Source organism: Pinus tabuliformis, chromosome 3_2 (assembly GCF_031772625.1).
Source record: "Pinus tabuliformis cultivar Carrire ecotype Pingquan chromosome 3_2, CPIR1, whole genome shotgun sequence".
Taxonomy (NCBI): Eukaryota; Viridiplantae; Streptophyta; class Pinopsida; order Pinales; family Pinaceae; genus Pinus; species Pinus tabuliformis.
Genome location: NC_142302.1, coordinates 282,736,539 through 282,761,149, shown reverse-complemented (window position 1 = coordinate 282,761,149; position 24,611 = coordinate 282,736,539). Strand labels below are relative to the sequence as shown.

The 24,611-nt window shown below is 42.1% G+C and overlaps 1 protein-coding gene across 1 annotated transcript in view; it reads right to left on the bottom strand.

Moving 5' to 3' along the window:
• Positions 1 to 24,611, bottom strand: part of LOC149180728 (immune-associated nucleotide-binding protein 1-like) — a 199,271-nt gene that overhangs the window by 85,366 nt on the left and 89,294 nt on the right. The gene's annotated exons all lie outside the window — the stretch shown is intronic.

The window sequence follows — 24,611 nt, the reverse complement described above, 5'->3', positions numbered from 1 at the left end:
TTGGTTTGTTGGTCTTTCCGGTCATTTTCTGTTACCGTCGAGGGTTTACTCCCCGGTGCACTACAAGGTTTTGTGGGTAGTTATGTTGCAAGTCCTGTGTCCTCTTCTAGTTGCTCGTTGCTATGACTATGCTGGTCTTTAATCTTCAGTTCGTAGATGGTTGTGGTTCGTCCTGTGGTTGCCTGGGTAAGACCTCTGTTGAGTTTCGGTTTCTTCCTGTCGCAGGTTCTATAGGCCGCTTTTTATTATCTCATGCACTGATGTTTTCCTTCTTGTTGGAAACTTCAACGTCTACTTGTCTCCAGGTTCGGGTCGATGGCTTTCTTCTGCCTCTGGCGTGACACTCAGGTAATTTCTCTTTCTCTGCTTCAACTTGTGGGTCTCCTTCCATAGTTCCTAACCTGGATTTCTCCTTGTCCTCCACAGTCATTCAGCGTTGTTGATGGAATGCCTGAATCTGGCCTCACTTCGAACCTTCAGGTATCTGCTCGCAAATTCAACGGTTTAGTTTTCCTTCCCAGCTTTATACTTCTTGCTTCTGTCGCAATGTATCGGCTAACACCTGTGTATTTTCGCTGTGTAGGTGTTAAAGGTTTGCTGTTGGAGGGTTTAGCAAGACATGTCTCGGTTTTGTCTGGTAGGCTCTGCCTCTTCTAACTTGTGTTAGTTCCTCGTCCTGGTCTTTTTAACTCTGTCTTCAAGTTGGATGGGTTTGTCAAATTCTCAATGTGAGCGATGCTCTGTTGCGTCAGAACTCTGGCTTCCGTTGTGTATCGATTTGCAGTCTTCTGTTTGTAATCGCAACTCCTTTCTAAACCCTCACCTAGGGTTTATCGTTCAGGGTCTATGTGTCCACGCAATGTATAAATATTATGGTTGAAACCCTCGCCTAGGGTTTACAGCTTAGGGTTTGAGCATTCACAGTTTTTGTTTTGACATTTCTGTTATGAATTTGTGATAAAATGGACTTTGCAATTTTGGAAAGAAATTCTTCCGGGAAATGTATTAATGTTAGACTTGATTTACTTGATTTACATGCGCTGTTTGTTTGCTCTGAGTTCCGTAGTCGGAATTGTTGTTTGCGCCTTCAGTTTGCTTGAACCATATCATATAGCTCTACATGAATCTTGTAACTATGCTGACAATTTTATATAGTTGTTAATCGAAATATATTTGTGGAAACTTTCATTCAAAATTGGTTGTTTGGCCTATAGAAAATTCTGGTTGTGCTACTCCTGGTTTTGTCTACGTTGACTACTTCGAATGAATTGCAAAACCTCGTACTATATCTGCTATTTGGTCTCGTTGTGTGAACTAGTTCTTTCTCTCAGGAAAAATAAAGAAGAATGTATTTTCCAGAATCTGTAATTGGTTAGTTGTGTGCTCAAATAGTCATCAATCGGAAAAACATAATAAATTACAGTAGGAATAAATATGGACAGAACTTTGAATTCTCTATTGTTATTTCTTATTTGAGTGTGAGAGGTATTGAACTGAACCCCTCCATGATTTTGTCATGTTACATTTATAGCTTCTCTGTTCTAGTTAATGAAACTGTACAGTTTCTTTTCAGTTACAGACCTTTACAATTATTTGGTTACTACTCATTCGTTCCATATTATGACAAGATTTTCTCTTCAGATACATTTGTCTTTTTCCTTTTAAAATAGAAGGATAACCATGAATTGTTAACAATAGACAAACACATAACCCTAACTGTTCAACTACCTTTAACTTAAGTAAATAAAATAAAAGTAAAAGTCCTACCTACTTTCCTGTCAACCAACATAAAGACTAATAAAAGTAAATTCAACTTTTCTTTGACCTGGCAGAGATCGACACCCGGTCATGGTGCCTGAGTTGAATGCTCTTGCATCAGGCTCCTGGGCAAAAGAAAATCATGACTCTGGTCCATGGGCTCCTCAACTGAAGAACCTGTCTGTTCAATCTACCTGGCATCAAGCCACGAACTATCCTCAATAGGACGGTTCTTCCACTTGACTAGGTATTGCAGATACTCCTTCCATCGAGTTCGTTTGGCCACTTGAGTGTCGAGAATGCACTAGATCTCGGGAGGCTGAATGTAAGGCATCTGTCTCTTCCAAACTTCTCCTCCATCCTGGGTATTCCGTGTAGGCTGCGTGGTTCCATCTTCTTCCTTCTCCTCTGGGTTAGCCGTGTAGGGAAACAGGTCTACTACATTAAAGATAGGCGAAATGCCTATTCCGGGTGGCAACTGTATCTCATAGGCATTTGCTGAAAATTTCCGAAGGACTTTGCAGGGTCCTATCTTCTTATATTTTAATTTAATATACGTACCCTTAGGGAAGCGTTCCTTACGCAAATGCACAAGGACTTTGTCTCCCACATTAAACTGTACTTCCCTTCTCTTCAAATATGCTTGTTGTTTATACTTTAGACTACTATCCTATAATTTGATTTTTACCTGTTCATGCAAATCCCTCATCGCGTTAGCAAAATATTCTCCATCTGCGCTTCGCCTTTCTTGTAGTCCAAGATCCCGCAGTTCATGCACTCCGTGAGGATGCATGCCGTACAAGGTTTGAAAAGGGCTGAAGCCTGTGCTGCGATTAGGCGAATCATTATAAGCAAATTCTGCCTGTGCCAACACTCGATCCCACATCCACGAATTCTCTCCAACTAGACTTCGTAGCAGATTCCCTAAACTCCTGTTTACAACTTCTGTTTGTCTGTCCGTTTGTAGATGATAAGCAGAACTGTAACTCAACTATGTATCCATTTTCTTCCACAGGGTACGCCAAAAGTGTCCTGTAAACTTCACATCCCTGTTTGACAGAATGGACTTAGGAAACCCATGTAACCTGACAATCTGTGTGAAAAACAAGTGGGCCACGTGAGTGGCATCACTGGTTTTCCTACAAGGGATGAAATGTGCCATTTTCGAGAATCTGTCCACTACTACCATCACCGAGTCGTAACCTCTCTATGTCTTAGGTAGACCTAAGACGAAATCCAAGCTGGCTGAATTCCACGGTCTGCCTGGAATAGGTAATCGTGTGTACAATCTCGTGTTTTGACTTTGACCCTTCACTAACTGGCACACTTTGCACCTGGCCACAAATCGTTGTACATCCCTCCACATCTTTGGCCAAAAGTAGAAATGAATAAGTTGCTTGAGTGTCTTTTCCATGCTGAAATGTCCGGTCAGACCTCCACTATGCTTCTCCCGAACAATATTCTCCCTCATCGAGCAGTCAGGTATGCATAGCTGTCCTCCCTTAAACAGCAGTTTCTCCTGTAAGTTGTAGTCCAACCATGGACTGTTATCTCTCACCAAGGGATTCTGACATGCCTCGTAGGCCTCCTTAAAATCTATATCAGTCTGGTATAAGTCTTTTAAGTGCTCAAAACCCAGCACTTGCACAGTACTTTCTTGCAAACATAAAGCTCTCCTACTTAGTGCATTCACCAGCTTGTTGGCTTGTCCACTACTATGCTTCAATATGAAGTTGAAACTCTGCAAATACTCCACCCATTTGGCATGTTTCTGTTTCAACTTGTGCTGTTGCATTACATACTATAGTGCAGAATTATCTGAGAACAACACAAATTCATTTCCCAACAGATAATGCCTCCAATGTTTTAATGCCTGTATAACAGCATAGAACTCCTTTTCATACGATGAATATTTCTATCGACTTTCATTCAACTTCTCACTGAAAAACGCTACAGGCTTATCCTCCTGACTGAGCACAGCTCCAATTGTTGTCCCACTAGCATCACAACGAACCTGAAATAACTTCTTGAAATCTGGCAATCTCAAGATCGACCTCTCAGTGATCTTTCTCTTTAACAACTGGAAAACTCTCTCCACTGCATCTATTCATCAAAAAGGCTGACTGGCCTTTTTAATGGTGTCCAACATTGGTGCACAAATTTCGCTAAAATTCCTTATGAATTTCCTGTAGAAACTTGCTAGTCCATGAAAGCTACGTACCTCGAATAACTTTTCCGAAGATGGCCAATTAACTATCACCACCACCTTCTTTGGATCCATTTTTAGTTCATTTTCTGCTATTACAAGGCCCAAATATACCAATTCCTTCTGCAGAAAAGTACATTTCTTCAAGTTTATTAGCAGTTTATGCTGCTATAATTTTTCCAGCACCTTACGCACATGTCGAAGGTGTTCTTCCCTTGTCCTACTGAAAATTAGTATATTGTCCAGGTATACGATCACAAATTTTCCAATGTACTCCTTCAACATCTCATTCATCAGCCTCATAAATGTACTGGGTGCATTGCTCAGTCCAAAAGGCATGACTAGCCATTTGTACAGCCCCTCATTCGTCTTAAAGGTTGTCTTCCATTCTTCCCCCTCTCGTATCCGGATCTGATGGTACCCACTCTTCAAGTCTATCTTAGAGAAATAGGCTGCCCCTCTTAAACAATACATCATGTCATCCATCCATGGTAGTGGAAACATGTACCAGATGGTGATCTTGTTGATGGCCCTTGAGTCAGTGCACATGCGCCACTTTCCTCCCTTCTTGGGGGCGAGAACCATTGGGACTACACAAGGGCTCAAGATTTCTCTTATCAATCCCTTATCTAACAATTCTTGCACCTACTTCCTAATCTCTTCATTGTCCTTGGGGCTCATTCGGTATGCCGCTTTGTTCGGAAAATTAGCTCCGGGTATGAAGTCAATATGATGACTTATGCTTCTTTTGGGGGATAATTTATCTGGCAAGTCATCTACCACTATATCTGTAAACTCCTGCAACATCTGTTGGATTTCCATAGGTAAATCTGATACCTCCGTATGCAACAACACTGTCCTTGCTTTCTTTACTACTTCGTAACCCATCTCACTATCCTCAACTTGTTTCAGAAACTATTTTCCACTAACCAACAATTCCCTTGGTTCACTTGTCCCTGCTGTCCCTTCTTCCTTGTGGGTTCGTCAATCCATTGTGTACCACTTTACTGTCGTACTGCCAAGGCTTGCCTAGCAATATGTGACATACATCCATTGGCATGATGTCGTAAACGACTTTGTCCTTATATCTGCCTATTTGAAACTCCACCTCGCACTGTTCATCCACCAGTAACTGATGGCCCTTTTGCAGCCATCAAACTCTGTAAGGGTTGGGATGTTTCAAACACTTCAACTCCAGCTTTTCTACCATCTCTGTGGACACTAAATTATCAGTACTACCGCTGTCAATAATTAACTTATAGCACTTACCTCGTGACTTACAAACTATTCTAAATAAAGCCTTTCATTGTGTTTGATCGATGACCTCCTTGACTCGTTTCAACAATACCTTGTACAGCACTAGGGCTTCCCCTATCTCTGGAGCATTTTTTGCTTCTTGGGGAGGTGCCGCTGCCTCTTCTGGTTGTGCAACATATGCACCCCGCTGTCCAGCTTGTTCTACTTCTGGACATTCAAACGATCTGTGTCCCCATTTATGACACCTATAACATTGGTAACCAGCCCCTCTTCCTCGGCCATTACCTCTGCCCTGCTGGGATGACCTACCACCTCTTGCATTATCACCTCTGTCCACTGATCCAAAATCTCTAGAACTACTACCTTCCTCATTATTACTAGCAGTCCGCCCTCTGCCATATGACTGGCCTTTTCCCCTGCTAGTTCCTCGTCCTCTCTGGGCATTCTGCCTTCTAGTAATTTTCTCCTTAGCTTTCATCGCACTCTAATAAGCTTCCTCAGTGTTCTTTGGATATGAAATACTGATTTCATCCAAAATTTCTAATCTTAACCCATTCACATACCTAGGTATTATTTCCACAGTATCCTCTGTATATCCAGCTCGCAAATTCACTCGATAGAACTCCTTTGTATACTCCCTTACCGTCAATCCTTTCTATTTCAGATTCTACACCTACTTGTGTAGTGCAATCTAATAGTCCTTTGGCAGAAATCTACCCTTTAACTTGGCCACCATCCTTGACCAGGTTTTAATCGGCAGCTTGTTCAATCTTTTCCTCTCATTCTGGACACTATCCCACCATAGGGCTACATGTCCCTTCAATTTCGTCGTAGCGAACCTAACTCTGCGGTCTTCGCTGATTTCCTCGCACTCAAAATACTTATCCATCTCGCTGATCCAATCCAATTAAACCTTGATAGACAAATTGTCGTCATAGGTTGGGAGTTTCGGCTTGGGTTTACTGCTTGCTACTAAAACAGATGTCAACAATCTCACTTCTGGGCTCTCACCTTCTGGTCCATCTGCTGCTGCTTCAGTTTCCTCTTCACTCTCATCACCTATCTCCGGGTCTCTTCTTCTCCCTACCTCCACTGCCTCCAAATGGGCAGCAAGAATTCGAATCTCCTCTCTCAATCCTTCCTCTGCCATCCTTCGAGCACCTCTGCCATGACCCCGCCTTCCTACTTCCATATCTTCAATCAATTTCACCTGCTCTAATACCACTTTGATGGGACCAGCCCAACACTTTTACAAAACTATCGTATGGAAATGATTTTATAATGTTTAACTGTCGTATGGGAATGATTTTGTAATGTTTGTGTGGTTGATTAAATCATACGGTAGTGATTACACATGGATGAAATGCAAACCGGATATTTTGGTATATTGGTTGATGTGGCATTCAATTAAGCAGTAATGAGAAGTACTTGCCTTGATGTTTGTGCTTCTCGCTCAACCCTATGCTCGTTCCCTTGGTTTGTTGGTCTTTCCGGTCATTTTCTGTTACCATCGAGGGTTTACTCCTCAGTGCTCTGCAAGGTTTTGTGGGCAGCTATGCTGCAAGTCCTGTGTGCTCTTCTGGTTGCTCGTTGTTGTGACTGTGCTGGTCTTTAATCTTCGGTTCGTAGATGGTTGTGGTTCGTCCTGTGGTTGCCTGGGTAAGACCTCTGTTGAGTTTCGGTTTCTTCCTGTCACGGGTTCTACAGGCCACCTTTTGTTATCTCATGCACTGATGTTTTCTTTCTGGTTGGCAACTTCAACGTCTGCTTGTCTCCAGGTTCGGCTCGATGGCTTTCTTCCATCTCCGACGTGACACTCAGGTAATTTCTCGTTCTCTGCTTCAACTTGTGGGTCTCCTTCCACAGTTCCTGACCTGGATTTCTCCTTGTCCTCCACAGTCATTCAACGTTGTTGATGGAATGCCTGACTCTGGCCTCACTGCGAACCTTCAGGTATCTGCTCGCAAATTCAACGGTTTAGTTTTCCTTCCCAGCTTTATACTTCCGCTTCTATCGCAATGTATCAGCTAACACCTATGTATTTTGGCTGTGCAGGTGTTAAAGGTTTGTTGTTGGAGGGTTTGGCAAGACACGTCTCAGTTTTGTCCGGTAGGCTCTGCCTCTTCTAACTTCTGTTAGTTCCTCGTCCTGGTCTTTTTAACTCTATCTTCGAGTTGGATGGGTTTGTCAAATGCTCACTGTGAGCGATGCTCTGTTGCGTCGGAACTCTGGCTTCCACTGTGTATCGATTTGCAGTCTTCTATTTGTAATCGCAACTCCTTTCTAAACCCTCACCTAGGGTTTATCGTTCAGGGTCTATGTGTCCACGCAGTGTATAAATATTATGGTTGAAACCCTCACCTAGGGTTTATAGCTCAGGGTTTGAGCATTCACGGTTTTTGTTTTGACAGTTCTGTTATGAATTTGTGATAAACTAGACTTTGTAATTTTGGAAAGAAATTCTTCCAGGAAATGTATTAGTGTTAGACTTGATTTACCCGATTTACATGCATTGTTTGTTTGCTCTGAGTTCCATAGTCAGAATTGTTGTTTACGCCTTCAGTTTGCTTGAACCATATCATATAGCTCTACACAAATCCTATAACTATGCTTACAATTTTATATAGTTGTTAATCGAAATATATTTGTGGAAAATTTCATTCGGACTTGGTTGTTTGGCCTATAGAAAATTTTGGTTGTGCTACTCTTGGTTTTATCTCTGTTGACTGCTTCGAATGAATTGCAAAACCTCGTACTGTATCTGCTATTTGGTCTCATTGTGTGAACTGGTTCTTTCTCTCAAGAAACATAAAGAAGAATGTATTTTCCAGAATCTGTAATTAGTTAGTTGTGTGCTCAAATAGTCATCAATCGAAAAAACATAATAAATTATAGTAGGAATACAGATGGACAGAACTTTGATTTCTCTGTTGTTATTTCTTATTTGAGTGCGAGAGGTGTTGAACCGAACCCTTCCATGATTTTGTACCGTTACATTTATAACTTCTCTATTCCAGTTAATGAAACTGTATAGTTGCTTTTCAGTTACAGACCTTTACAGTTATTTGGTTACTAGTCATTCGTTCCATATTATGACAAGATTTTCTCTTCAGATACATTTGTCTTTTTCCTTTTAAAATAGAAGGATAATCATGACTTGTTAACAACAGACAAACACATAACCCTAACTGTTCAACTACTTTTAACTTAAGTAAAAGAAAATAAAAGTAAAAGTCCTACCTACTTTCTTGTCAACCAACATAAAGACTAATAAAAGTAAATTCAACTTTTCTTTGACCTGGTAGAGATCGACACCCAGTCATGGTGGCTGAGTTGGATGCTCCTGCATCAGGTTTCCACCATTATGAGATGGAGTTGAATGGATACTCCTCATTCCACGTTGCCATAATAGTTACATTGATAAAAGAAAGACCCTCATTCTGGAGATGGCTTCTATATATGGTGTCACTTGGTAAAGTTGCCACAAATTCCTCTTTATACAAAGAAGAATTCACATGAAATACACATATGGAACCATTTCCCTTGAGAACTTGAAACCATTAGGTTTTTTCAATTCCTCTATGATTTGAGTGTTAAATAGAATATCATTAGCATTCTTCAATGATCCCTAGATCATTGGAATTCTCGGAAGATTAACACATTGAAGACAAGTTCAACTTTAGGATCAAGAAATAGTCATTTTGTAAAAAAAAAAAAAAATAATAATTAATTGTGAATAGTTGCATTTTTTATGGAAGCAAACAACTTTGTTTTTTAAGCTTGAATTATCGAGAAATTGGTTCAAATTTATGAATTATTAGAGGTTGAATACTCTAATACTTCCTAATATCAACAATATGTTAACAATTGAAAAATAAACTATCACTAGTTTTCAAAGCCTTTTACAAGATGAAAAAGACAAAAATGAGGTTCTACATCTTGAATCTTAGCTATAGCAAGATGAATCAAAACAAAAGAGTCAACAATTTTAACTAGTTATTCTTTAAAAGAATTCTCTTTTTGACTTTAATAAAGACTTATTAGCATCCAATACATTATTCCATTTGAAGATTAGATTTAACTGAATGTGAAGAATTCTCACTTACACTTCGTATGTCAATTATTGGAACTGCTACCCACCACCTATGGGTAGTATGTATAGGAGAAAAATTTTCTCCTAGATGGTCCTCAACAGGAATCTAGCAGCCACTTGCAGCCACCAGATAGCTCAATGTTCCATTATCTCTGCCACATAAGCCATCCATGTGGTCCCTCTCCCATTTGTTATGGTTGTATGTTTGAAGGTGGGCCTCGTGACCTGAAGGTATGGCTTTTCATCTGTATAGTTGAATAATTTTCCTTACTTGTCATTGTTATAGACATTTTTGTGCCTTACAGCATGAATCATGAAATGTCCATAATCTAAGAGATCCAAAGTCCCTAAAAATGTTGTTCCTACCCCTAGAGGAACAAGGTCAGCAAACCACAGCACTAAATAGCAGTTCTCCACCTGAAAACACTCAAAAACAAGCTAATTCTGGATCATGTCAACTGCTCCACTGAGCATCTACGCTGAATGTCAACTGCTCCACTGTCTACCTGCGCTGAATGTCAACTGCAAAGAAGGCCACCTGCGCTGGGCGAGTTGGGACATGTGGCACAGTCATTCCTCAAGGTGTCAATGCCCAGGAAGCTTCCAAAATGACACTTGGATCAAGGAATTCGACTAGTGATGAGTAAGAGGGTCTAGATCTCCAAGTGGAAGCAAGAACCTCCAAGTGGACTTAAGAACTGAAGAATAACTGAAGTGGGAGAGGACACTAGTCAGCTTCATGCCAGCTTCAAGCTGACTCATCCTTTCTCCAAAACTCCTATATATAGAGCTCTCTCATGAGGTCTAAGGAGGCTGGAATCTTGTGAATGTAAGGAAGTGCTGTTGGTTTGAGTTTAGAACTATTGGGTGATTTTCTTTGAAGGAGGTGAAGAGGAGATTTCTTTCTGCTGGGAGGTGATGCTGGATTGGGCCTTTTATGGTTTTATCACTTCCTGAACTTTACTTCTTCTATTAATAAAGCATTTGAGGTTCTTCTAGATGCATGTGTCTCAATGGTGTATTGTTATACTTGTGTATTTGATTTATCCTAATCCTTGAATCAATTATGAATGTATGCTTCTTGTAGTTTCCCTCTCTTGCCATTTTGCAGGATCTTGGTGTAGCTGGGCCAGTGAAAGAGCAAGGAGCTGGGAGCAAGCAGCAAGGAGAGAAGATTGGATCAACCATTAGCGAAAGACATCGGTTAGTGGATCTCTTTCTCCCCTATTTTACTTTCATAAAGAAGAAATCTTAGATAGCTTTGCTTCGATTGTTGCTGAGGTACTATCACCCTTAGAGTGGGATAGGGTCATTCCGTATTGGATACTTTTCCCAACAACAAATTGGCGACTCCGCTGGGGATCGTATCTTGTTGGTTGTTTGTGTTTTTTGCTATTCATTTCATAAACACAGGGAGTACCGAATCGAACTGCATTTGAATCTTTCAAATGCAAAGTAGAGGGCAGCTACTCTAGCTCAGTTTCTGGGCAAGTTTATGATTTGAAGAGCTGATCCAAAAGGACTTTGAATAGCTCTTAGTGATAGCTTTTCATCCTCCTAATTACCCTTTAGTGTGTACTTGATTGATAGCTTCTGATTTGGCCAAAAACTGTGAATTTTTGAGCAATCTGTAACCCGGAAACTGAGAAAAACGAAAGTTTATCTCTTCATTGCAGGCACTGTGAAGGCAGTCTGCATTTCATCGCAGGTCCCGAAGGGGCTACCTGCGCTGAATGTCAAACTGACAGTGTACTACCTGCGCTGAACCAGTTTTGCCTAGTGCTACTGGGGTTCCCTCCTGTTTGTTGCCCTGTTTTCATCCCTGTTTTTGCAGCCTGTTATCAGTCAATGTGCCTATCTGAAACCAACTTTCCTTGCCACTATTCTGCCTCGGTTGTATAAAGAAACTGTATTTGTTCTTTGTGTATTTCTTACATCATTTGCAGTTTCCCATAACGAAAGTGAACTAGTCTTGCTGTGGCCTCTTAGATCTAGACCTGTGATAAGTGTCGTTTTGATCTTAAGAGTTAGTTTGTTTGTTGTTCATAGCTGATTGAGCATTTTCTTTCGTTATATGGTTTGAATTTATGTATTTCTAGTGTTGAAACAAGTAAATCTTAAGGTGTCTTTTGATTTTGGACAAAGCTTGTTTGCTTTCACTTGAAATTGAATTCAAAATTATACAACAGCTTTCTTTTTGTAGTACATCAACATTAAGAAAGAGAAAAGAAATACCTGCATTGTGCATTTTGCATTTGATAAGTTTGCATGTTGATTTTGGGAAAAGTGCATTAGTGGGTGCTCTATGATCTGTGTGAAAAGATGATGTCTTTCTTTTCCCTCAGTAGTTAGGATTTTCAAAGTTAAAAGATTTGAAAAAAGCTTGCTTCTCATCTTAGACTGCATTTAGGAATTTGTATCATACATCTCGTGGTGAACCTTGAAAGGCAAACTTTAAAAAGATCAACTTAAAATATACTGAATGAACCTAAAAACACTTTGAAACATAACACAAACACATAGAGGTCTAGGTAGAGACGTGTTCCGACGTCGTTAAGCCTAGTGACTGTCGATCTCTAAGAAGGTGGGTGATTCCTCCTGAGAGACGGTAGCACTAGTACGGACTTGTGCTCCCACGTACCGTCGCGTATATATTGGGAGACCCCTATAGGAACAAAGCCTTTATCCATAGGAAGCCATGTCGACCGCCCTACTGATCGCAATGCAGTGAACACAGCATTCACGAAGATCGACCACTCGTACCGTAAAACGTATTCTGTGGTTTTGCGAAAAGTTTGGAACACCCTCTGCCTAGAACTCTAGAGCAGTTTCTTTTGGCCTTTTTCAAACTCTATAACTGAAAAAGTCCACCCGAGCATTTGTCACTTCGGGCTCGTTAAAACATCGAAGGAGACTAGAGTCATCTTTAGCTTTTTCTCGACTCTTAAAAAGTGAAAAAGCAAGTTGTGTCTAAAAGCGTCTAATAAAATTCATTCAATTCGGAAACACAAATTTCCCCTTTTAATATTTTGGTTGATCGAGTAATCCGCAATCGTGGAAGAAAGTCAATTGAAACCCCGTCGTTTGCGGAGGCTTACGAGTCAACCGTCTTTGTCTCCGGAATCGAAAACAGTACGGACAAAGCGGACTCGTTTAACCGGTTCAAAATCTCCTATAAAAGTTAGAACAAGTGTTCCAACTACATCTGAGGTTCCGGTTACTCCAAACATTTCTGGAAACCCTGCCTCTATAGAATAAGTTCAACAGCCACAGAAGGACAGTAATACTGATCCTAGTCTGGGGGCAAATACTTGTATAACTGAACCAGTTCCATCTGTAACCGGTCCAAAGAGTTTTGTTCCTCAAACAACTGTCACTGTCGAAACAACCACTTCTTCGGCACCAGAAATATTTTACGGACCTGACGGTCTCCCTCTTCCACCGGGTTTGATTGTGATAGAGGAAATTGCAGAGGATCCGCAAGCAAGTACTCCAACTCATTTTAGAGTCGGGGTCACTCTATTTCCTTCATCAGAGGTTAATCCACCACAAGCGGAAATTCCTGTAGAATCGCTAGGCAATCTATTGGATAGACTTAAAATGTCTGAACAACCATCATCATCTAGGACTGTGTCAAATGACACAGCGACAGCAGAAGCCCCTGCTGTCACTCCGACAATGTTTGCCGGCATACCAGCTGTCCCGACTAGCTCACAACCGCTAGAAGGAGTCCACCAAGGGACTATTTCGACAGTATGGTCTGTTCCAGTTTGTTCATCCAGAGTAATACCCGACAACTCTTATGTTGAGACTCGCCAAATTGGTCCATTTGGAGGTCAATTTGGGCAATCCAGTCCCCAAGGACAATCGATCCCCTCGAGTTCCGGATTGCTACCGTATGGGGGGCAGTATGCCCTTTCATTACCCCCTCCGGGAGGGTACCCATACGTGAGTTCACAACAGTATTCAGGTTATACTGGAATTGCATCAAGTAGTTGGGTACCTATGCTACCTCAACAACCAAGGGTTGTATATTCTATGCAACAGTGTGTACCTATGACGAACATCCCAACCACACCGGCTATTGTAACAGTGTCACAAGTTCAAGCAATGCCTATTGCATGTCAACCTCAGATGTCTCAGGTTGTAATGCAACAACCCCTTGAACATGGGTCACAACCACAATCGCCAACTGGTGGGGCGACACAGGTCCAAACGGGTATAATTACCCCACACCTTGGTCCAACGGTTAGCATAGCACAACAGAACATGGCTTCACAACCATGGTTAGTGCAATACCAACAACCACAATTCCAGCAGGTGTACCAAGGTTCTGAGCAGCAGATCTTTGCGAACAGTGGACAACCGTATATCGAAAACGGTCAAAACCAGCCACTTTACAGTGGTCAAGTCCACCAACCGTATCAGTCATACCAACATCAATTACATTTTGCTGGTATGCAAAGGCCCACTGTTCAAGCGATTCCATCGTACACTGGTTATGCTTCGCCTAACCTGAATCAACAGTTACCATTTGTGGCAACTTTAGAGTTACCCGATTTACACCGGTTAACCAACGATCCGATTGCTTATGCCCCTTGGTGGCCAGCGATTCCTCATAAACTTCCATCTGACATTCCTAAATTCAATGGAAATCCAGGTGAAGACCCATCGAATCACGTGATGACTTTTCATCTGTGGTGTTCGTCGAACACCCTAAACGACGATTCGATAAGGCTTCGCCTTTTTCAGAGGACATTGACAGGTCCAGCGGCTAAATGGTATATTGAATTACCTAGGGCCTCGTTCGACAATTTTAGTTCCCTAGCCACGACTTTCTTAGCCCATTTTCAATTACCGATAAGGTACGAAACGGGAACAGAAATATTAACCAACTTCAAGCAGACAACTGCCACCCACATATCTGATCATATACATGAGTGGCATCGTCGTCGTAGGGTGGTGAAAACGTACGTTCCCGATCAGCTGTTAGCTGAATGGTTTATAAAGTCGTTACTTCCTGCTGTAATGGAAGATGTGGCCAAGGGGGGAGTCGTAACAGGGGAGCAAGTTATCGCTCGTGCACAGTATTTGGACTTAGTTTATACTCAGTCCGGCACGCTCTACGACAAAATACCCGACGCCCCTAGACCGGAATTTTCAATTCCTCCCCCTCCTAAATCCAATAGTGACTCTCATGCCGGTGATGGCGTGATTGGCACGGCAAACGTGAAATCGATAAAGGCTTCGTCAAAGAAAGCACGTAAGAATTCGGATCAAAATGCAAAAGAAGAAATTCTTGCTTCGGAAGTAAATGCCGTATCAGCAGATAAGGGCAAAGAAACCAATCAACCAGGGAGAAAGAAGAAGCAAAACAAAGGGAAGAAGAAGAAACAGGGTGAATCATCTCCTGGAAAAAATTCTTCAAACCCTCCTGGGAAAGGGAAACAAATTTTTCCATGTCAAATATGTGATGAAGAGGATCATTACACAAAGAATTGCCCATTCAAAGCTGAGTTAAAGAGGTTCTTTAAAAGTTCACAAACCTCAGCTGTGTTGACTGATCCATTTCCCAACCCAGGTCAAAATCTGGTTGATAGTGGAAATGCTTCCCCGTCACAAGTACTTATGTTGTCGGTTTCAAAACAGCAGAATGATGCTTTGATTTCGACAAGGAACAAAGATTATGGGAATCCTTAGCTGTCGAACGAAAAAGGTAAATATCAACCAAGTAGTTCGACAACAACTTCGACAGAAGTTGTACCGCCCATCATTCCTGAATTAACGATAAAATCGCCAAAGGGAGTAGTACACAAGTCGACGTTTAATCCTCGCGCCAGAGCGGCACAACATTATAACATAGTGGAAGATTTGGCACAATCGCCATCCGCTATGTCGACTCTTGAGGTACTACAAAATTGTCCAACTCAAAGGCAGGCGTTGTTATCAGCAATTGGTGGGGTTGATCCTAAGGATTCCAATCTTGTATCCTTTGATCACAAAGGATACGATCCTCAGTTACCAACTCAACTAGCTTTCCTTATTCAAGTGAAAGCCCTTAACAAAACTGTTCACAGAACAATTATTGATGAGGGAGCATCAACATGTATTATGTCGATGAGTTGCTGGAAAACTTTAGGATCTCCAACCTTGTCGAGATCTTCGACGACATTAAAAGCTTTCGACGGAAGGACTTATACCCCATACGGTATCCTTAATAACTTGAAAGTTGAACTAGGAGGAAAAACAGTAGAGATTGATGTTGAAGTCATCGATGGAAATCTTGACTACAACATCCTACTGGGAAGACCATGGATTTATGCCATGGCAGCTGTCGTGTCGACTTATTTTAGGAAGATCGCATTCCCGTTTGAAGGAGGGATTACGGTCGTCAACCAACAGAACTTCCTCCCCAATGGTTCACAAGTTACAGGAAGCATTCCCATGATCCATGAGAGCAACCATTCGCTTCAAGATATCGGAGTAGGATTATTGAAAGACCCCACATTGATGGGAACTTTCGCGCTACCACCTCCTATATACATAGGAAATGTACCGTTTGTAGCAACCTGCAACATGATATCTTCCACGAAGGTTGCAAAAGACAATGTCAACATGGATCATGCAGTTGTTTTTCCCCCAAGACCTTTAGAAATATTGTAGCAATCAATGTTTCAAGCATGGGAGGCGGACCCAAATCAACGCTCATCAAGCGTTTGGGTAGATAGGTCTAGAGAATATGGAACCCCATTAGATCCTTGGTCGAAAGTACATGGGACTGACGAAGGAATCTTACAATCAATGTTGATTGAGGGGGCACCATGGAATGATTACCACCATCGTTCCCTTCTTCCGGAATATGAAGAAGATACTCAAAGTGACCTTTACCACCCTTCAGTTTTTGAATTCCTAACAAATACTGTAAACACGGTGGATTCCGAGCGAAACTTATCCAATATTGAAGAGACTATAGCCATAAATATCTCGACTAAAACAGATGTTGTAGAGAATATTTATGTCGGCAAAGGTTGTTCCCCTTCAGAACTGGAAATATATAACGCTCTTTTTCGCGAATTCAGAGATGTCTTTGCTTGGTCCTATGATGAAATGCCAGGCATTGACTCGAGTATCGTTGAACATGAAATTAAAATGTATCCTGATGTCAAACCAGTAAGACAACGGCTTCGGCAGGTGCACCCCAAGAAAGCCGCTGCCATTAAGGCAGAAGTTGAAAAACTTCTCCATGCTGGATTCATCTACCCAGTTCCTCTAACCGATTGGGTATCGAATATTGTCCCTGTTATGAAGAAACAAGGGACGATTAGAGTGTGTGTTGATTATAGGGATGTAAACCAAGCTTGTCCGAAGGACAACTACCCTACACCCTTCATCGACCAGATAATTGATGAATGCACCGGATGTGAAATCTTTTCATTTATGGATGGATTTTCCGGGTATAATCAAATAAATATCCGCCCACAGGACCAGTCAAAGACTGCATTTATTTGTCCGTGGGGCACATTCCCTTATCGAAAATTACCCTTTGGTTTGAAGAACGCAGGGGCGACGTTTCAGAGGGCAATGAATTATGCCTTCCATGACATCAAGAACATTGTTCAACCTTATCTTGACGACCTTCCGGCTCATTCGCGAAAGCGAACTGATCATCCGCAGCATTTAAGAGCGATATTTCTACGTTGCCGACACTACAAGATAAGACTCAATCCACACAAATGTGTGTTTTGCGTCGGTTCTGGTCGTTTACTTGGCTTTGTAGTCTCTAAGGATGGGATTCGTCTCGACCCCTGCAAGGTTCAAGCAATCATTAATTTGCCTCCACCTTCAAATTTGCTTTAGATTCAGAAACTCCAAGGGAAAGCGAACTTTCTGAGGAGGTTCATTCTGAATTACGCAGAACTTGCTAAAGGTTATACTCGTCTTTTGAAAAAGGATGTACCTTTCGTCTGGGACCAGGTGGCGCAAGCTTCCTTTAATGCTCTGAAAGATTGTCTAGTAAAAGCATCATTAATGTACGCCCCAGACTATCAAAGAGATTTTAACCTGTATCTGGCTGCAGCGGATACGACCATTGCGATGGTTTTAGTTCAAGAAGTCGATGGAATTGAACATCCTATATATTATTTAAGTAAAAACTTAAATGATACAGAAAGTAAATATTCTTATGTGGAAAAACTAGCGCTTGCAGTTGTTCAAGCGATTCAAAGGTTTCGACATTATGTCCTCTTTCGGAAAACTACCATCTTGTCAGATTGCAACCCCATGACTTATATACTGTCGCGACAGTTGCTAGGGGGCAAATATTCAAAATGGATAGCGATCCTTCAAGAGTTTGATCTGGAATTTGTAAAACCCAAGTCAAAGAAAGCTCTAGTTTTCGCAGAATTATTGTGCGATCTCCCATCGTTGTCCAACGATGAAACATTAGAAGAGTCAATCGTGGACGAAAGTTTGTTTCTGATATCTGTAAGCGATGAGTGGTATGGAGATATCATATTTTATCTCCAAACCCAAAAATTCAGGCCTAACACCTCTCACTCTGAACAAAAACGTATACGATATCAAGCAAAAGACTACATGATCGTCGGTGATACACTTTACCGTCGTGATATCGATACAGTTCTGAGGAGGTGCCTTACCCATGAGGAGGCCGAAAAAGCCTTGAATGAATGTCATTCAGGCGCATGTGGGGGGCATCAATCTGGATATGCAAAAACACAAAAAATCTTACGAGCAGGATACTTCTGGCCAACCATGTTCAAAGATTGCATAACCGCAGTCAGAAGTTGCCATGCTTGTCAAATTTTTGATAGCAAAACCAGACGACCACCCGCACCTTTACAGCCGATAGTTGCTGTTGGGCCTTTCGCCAAGTGGGGCATCGATTTCATGCAATGTAACCCCACCTCGACCGGGGGGCATGGGTATATTATAGTCGCTGTTGACTATTTTACCAAATGGGCCGAGGCGATGCCTACATTGGATAACACTGGTGAAACAGCTGCCCTTTTCTTTTTCAATCATGTAGTCGCCAGGTTCGGCGTACCACAGGCTATAGTTACAGATCATGGATCGCATTTCCGCAATCACATGATGGTCGAATTAGCTGCCAAGCTAGGGCTATCTCACGACAGCTCTACCCCGTATTATCCGCAAGCCAATGGACAGGTTGAAGCAATCAACAAGGTCCTGAAGCGTATGTTGCAAAGGATGATCGGGGTTCATAAAAGAAGGTGGCACCTAATCCTGTACTCAGCCTTGTGGGCTTACCGAACGTCGGTAAAGAACGCAACCGGGTTCACACCTTTTCGACTGGTGTATGGCCTGGAAGCAGTCTTGCCAATCCAGTGCAAAATTTCGTCGCTTAAACTCGCAATCGATCTTCTCCCCGGAACTTCAGAAGAAGAGGCTCGTTTCTTGGAATTAATCCAATTGGATGAAACCCGTCGTGATGCCGCTTTGGCTAACGAAGCCCATAAGAAACGAGTCAAGGCTCAGTTCGACAAAAGTGTCAAACCCCGTGTCTTCTCAGAAGGTGATTTGGTCTTGCTTTATGACCAAGAATCCGATAAATTGGGAGCAGGTAAATTCAAGTCCTTATGGATGGGCCCCTACATTGTTAAAAGGGTGTTAGCAAAAGGAGCCTACGAGTTAATGGATTATGACGAAATTCCACTCGCGCAGCCTCGCAACGGGCTGTACCTCAAGCGTTACTATGCTTAAATAGTAACCTGCATGCTTTTATTGTATTTTGTTTTCGCTAAAGTATTTGTTCTGGTCGAGTGATCCACCTTTTTCATTTGTCGCAGATGTCGAACCTTCTGGAGACATGTGTTGGGTATGCCGATGGAGCGAGTCGTAGTTCGCGGAACCTATCCTCCGCAGCCTGGGCCATTTTTGATCCAAGCGGCGAGTTAGTAAGTCTCAGAGGTGTGTGTATTAGGCAATCAACGAATAACATCGTTGAGTATAGTGCATTGATAGAACTAATCTCTGATGCCATCACACGTGGCATACGCCGACTAATTGTCAGGCTAGACTCATAGCTCGTAATACTACAACTCAATGGTATATATTCTGTTCACAATCCAGCTATTTATCGCATGTTCCTAAGGGTTAAGATCTTGGAAAGACAATTTGATTCAATTCAATATCAACATATTTCCAGAAACTTAAACACATTAACTGACTCATTAGCAAACTATGTGTTAGATAGACATTTGCAACATTTATAAAAAGGACACATCATCAAAGATTGTACATATGGATCATATAACTCAAACAGAATAAAACTCGAAAATCAAAATATATATAAGCTGTTTATAGTTCATACATAATGTTCTGTAACCAAGACAAAATTGGTCATATGACCTAAAACTCAAAAAGATGCTAGGGGGCACCCTAGCCTAGTGGTGCTCATGATAGCACGTCACGGCCTGTGCAATCATGCGCAAGAGACGAGTCCATCGTCTAGGCACACCAGTAGTGTGTCGCTGCAGCTGTAAAGGTAACTCATCAATCCTCACATCGGGAATGCCGAGAGTAAGGCTCTCAACCTGCTCCTGCACAACTGTAAGGGTCTCAGTATCGTCAAGGTCATGAAGAATAGCTCTCCTAGCAGGCTCCACTGCCGGGGCAGCAACTGGTGGTCTCGGACGAACTGCTGGACGAACAGGACCAACATCTGCATACACCCAAGAGTATGATTAAAAGTCTTGATAGAATAAAGCACAGCAACATTATGAATAAGAACAGTAAACAGTAATATGGTCAAAGAATTTACCAATAGCGCCCCACTGTTTGCCATCCAGTAGCACCAAATCCGGATCACCTCGGAAATCCATACCCACATATGGATACTCGGAAAAAACCATCTCCTGGCGCTCGAACCACCTGAAGAAGGCATCAGTAAAAGTAATCTGAGGTTGACCAGCATGCCTAGAAATGTGATTGACCCACCTCTGCATGCGTGGCTCGGTCGGAGAAGGCAAGTCGAGTATAATATACTGAGGCTGCATCAGTGGGATTTTCTCCAAGGCGAAGGCAGTCAGAATAGAACCAAATCCAAAGTTCTTCAGCTTCCCGTCCTTCACCTTGGTCAACTGACTTTTCATCTGAACAAGTACTGCATCACACCACTTGAATACTTTCGGTTGGAGACACTCCAAGGCGTGCTGCATATAAGATCTGTTGGCAACATGTAAAGCTGCGCTACCGGCCATCCTACCAATGGTATATAGAACGGACCTGAGAGACCTGTCAGTAATCTCACGGATAACAATCTTGCCGTCTCTGCTCGGCTGAGAACCTTCCCTGCAATACTGGTGGACATAATCTCTCACGGAATCGGTCCCCCGGGCCATACCTGACAAGGAAATGGGGGCCCCTCGCCTTGACAATCCAGTCAAGAAGTACATGTCCTCTATGGTCAAGGGGATGGACTTTCCCCTAATCTGGAATACTTGGTTAATAGGATCCCAAGCATCAAGCATATACTGCAGCAAAGTGATATGTGCTCTCATGCTAGAGATACGGAAAAACTTCAGCAGGCCACAGTTCCGCAGCGCGTTCACCGTGACAGGGTCATGGAGGGCAATCATGTCCTCCTCTTCATGTTCTCGTTCTCGCCATGTAAGGGACATTTTGCTCAAAGTTCCCTGCAAAACAAACAAGAGAAGGAGTAAGTTCCTGATTTTGATGAAAAACTGGCGAAAATTCATCAAAAAATGAGCTAGAAACTCAGTTTTCTGAGCCCAACACAGGCAAAGAGTATCCCACCTACGCTGAAGGTCAGACTGCCTTAAGGCAGCTTGACATTCAGCGCAGGTTTCGCATGGGGAACCTGCGCTGAAGTTAGGGCGCCCTGGCAAAACCCCTGAGGCTCAGAAAGACTGAAAAAACAGGCATAAAACTGGAAAAGGAAACCATGAAAAGAAAGAGCTAGGGCTTAGCTCCTACCTGGTCCAGACGGCGCCGAAAATCGTCCGCAGAATCTCCCGGAATCAGCTGATGAAAATCAGGGGGGAAGAGGCACCTCCAGAGCTCCAACAAACCAAATGCAAAAGAAATGGTAAAATGAGAGGTAAAAACACCTTTAATGGCTTTTTACGTAGTTCAAAGCGAAACATTAGGGTTATAATCTCATTTTCATGCAAATATTATTCATTTCTAACAAAGTTTGTTGCAGCAATTGAAAATGCAGTACTATCCTTGAAAAGAGAAAAGCTAGTAATGGTAAAAATCAAAATTTGATCATATAATCGAGCAGTTTTAGCATAAAGTTCATGCTCGTTAAAAAATAAACGCAAGATCCAAGCAGTTTTAACGCGGTCTTCATGCTCGTTAAAAAATAAATAAAAGCAGTGAGCAATGTTTCCCCCAGAGTTTAAGCTCATTTTTAAATAAAAAATGAACCTATTCCGGTAAATAACCTTTGTGATCGTAAATTTATCAGCCATAAAAAGCCTTGGTCGTGTTTTGCACCTGCCACCTCCACCGTCATTTGGCCAATCGTTCACCTCCATATGATTGTTTACCCGTTTTGAGGAACAGCTGCGAAGAGTGATTTCACCTAGCCATCCTTGTGACACTGCCGTGATTGGAAAATTCCAACCTGTACCTGGAATCTGCTGCTATCCCTGTTTATCACTCGTTCCTCAAAAGACGAGTCTTCTTTGAGCTCTTTTCAACAGACTCGTAAAATATGAAAAGATTGCCGAGTTTTGGCCTTCCAGCTCGTTAAAGTGACCGGAAGAGCTATCCCTCCTCTAGATTTTAATCTTTTTGGACCTGAGGGATTATTGCACAAAAAGGTCGAGCGCTTGTTTTATTCGGCTCGTTAAAGTTATCGAAAACTCATCCCTTCTGTATTGTTTTATACTTTTTCGGACTTAAGGGATTAGATGACGAAAAAGGAATTTTGGAGTTAACTTTCTGTACCTTTTCAGACTCTCTAAAAATGAAAAGGACCGAGTTTTCCTTGTCGTTAGACTCGTTAAAATGATTAAATAGCGACAAACTTGTCTTTAGACGAGAACGAGTTTCCCTATCGCTAGGCTCGTTAAAACATAGTGATGGGCTTGCCCGAAGGGCAGGTTATAGAACAAGCATATGTTATCCTCCTCAAGCTTGACAAAAATAAAGAGGTACTGGTCAGAAATGACTGGGAAAAATTGGGAGAACCTCAAAGCTTTAATGGTAGCAAGTCGCTCTTGAACATGACACTTTTCCTCCGTATCACATCGGGTTGGGTTGTTTCATTCACCGGTCTCATCACCATGGTCTCGCCAAACCATTCACATTTGGGGTAATGCTACCGATCCATCGCATCAGTGTCGTTATATGTTCAAGAGATGTTGTTCAGAAAGAGTCAACCGTGTCCCATCCACTGCCATACATTATCCTTCATCCATCCATGATCGCCACCCTGAATCATATGTCACAGATTGTTTTCACCTCCATTAAAATCATTAGCTCCGTTCCGTGTCATTGATGTGGGATTCATTAAGGCCCTCCTTTGATGGATCGCTTCTTGTCGACTTCAGCTCATTATCCAAGAAGTTGATCTAGGAACACCCCCCCCAGTACTTTGAAGCTTGCATGCCTCAATGGCAAGTTTCTCACTTCCGGCGACAGGTATACATCAATGACCTTCGACCGAAAGATTTTGCATGGTGTTCGACGCCAAGTCCTTTATTCACACCACGTGAATTGTACTGCAGTACCTTGAGGGTCATTATCATTATCAGTGATTCCTCTCGCGCTTGTTAACGGTTTACATCATTGACCGGTAATCAAGCGATGTCTTTCCATGTTCGACTTCAGCGCAATTCTCACATGGATCGACTTGTACTTAGAGTGAAGATCGAATGAGTTGAAGACCCCGGATCTAGTTTCATCCATCCGGGCTGCGATATATATTCAAGAAATATAAGGAAATTTGACATGTACATCATTGCAACAGATGATCATCCTACTCAAAGGATGATAATTTCAGCGGAGAATTATCAGTCTACCATCAGACGATCGTTTGTTCTATGTACCAAAATGAATTTATAAAGCTGAGCATGGGAATGCCCGCCTCAGCTAGATCATGAAAGCAGAATGAAAAATAATGTATTGTATTGTATTTTATTACAGGTCACCTCTCAGCGATTGAATGAACTTCGGATCCTCTGGATAAAGCATTTCACCCGATAAACGACCTCATACTTTAGGGGGCAACTGTTATAGACATTTTTGTGCCTTACAGCATGAAGCATGAAATGTCCATAATCTAAGGGATCCAAAGTCCCTAAACATGTTCTTCCTACCCCTAGAGGAACAAGGTCAGCAAACCACAGCACTAAATAGCAATTCTCCACCTGAAAACACTCAAAAACAAGCTAATTCTGGATCATGTCAACTGCTCCACTGAGCATCTGCGCTGAATGTCAACTGCTCCACTGTCTACCTGCGTTGAATTTCAACTGCAAAGAAGGCTACCTGCGCTGGGCGAGTTGGGACATGTGGCACAGTCATTCCTCAAGGTGTCAATGCCCAGGAAGCTTCCAAAATGACACTTGGATCAAGGAATTCGACTAGTGATGAGTAAGAGGGTCTAGATCTCCAAGTGGAAGCAAGAACCTCCAAGTGGACTCAAGAACTGAAGAATAACTGAAGTGGGAGAGGACACTAGTCAGCTTCATGCCAGCTTCAAGCTGACTCATCCTTTCTCCAAAACTCCTATATATAGAGCTCTCTCATGAGGTCTAAGGAGGTTGGAATCTTGTGAATGTAAGTGCTGTTGGTTTGAGTTTAGAACTATTGGGTGATTTGCTTTGAAGGAGGTGAAGAGGAGATTTCTTTCTGCTGGGAGGTGATGCTGGATTGGGCCTTTTATGGTTGTATCACTTCCTGAACTTTACTTCTTCTATTAATAAAGCATTTGAGGTTCTTCTATATGCATGTGTCTCAATGGTGTATTGTTATACTTGTGTATTTGATTTATCCTAATCCTTGAATCAATTATGAATGTATGCTTCTTGTAGTTTCCCTCTCTTGCCATTTTGCAGGATCTTGGTGTAGTTGGGCCAGTGAAAGAGCAAGGATCTGGGAGCAAGCAGCAAGGAGAGAAGATTGGATCAACCATTAGCGAAAGACATCGGTTAGTGGATCTCTTTCTCCCCTATTTTACTTTCATAAAGAAGAAATCTTAGATAGCTTTGCTTCGATTGTTGCTGAGGTACTATCACCCTTAGAGTGGGATAGGGTCATTCCGTATTGGATACTTTTCCCAAC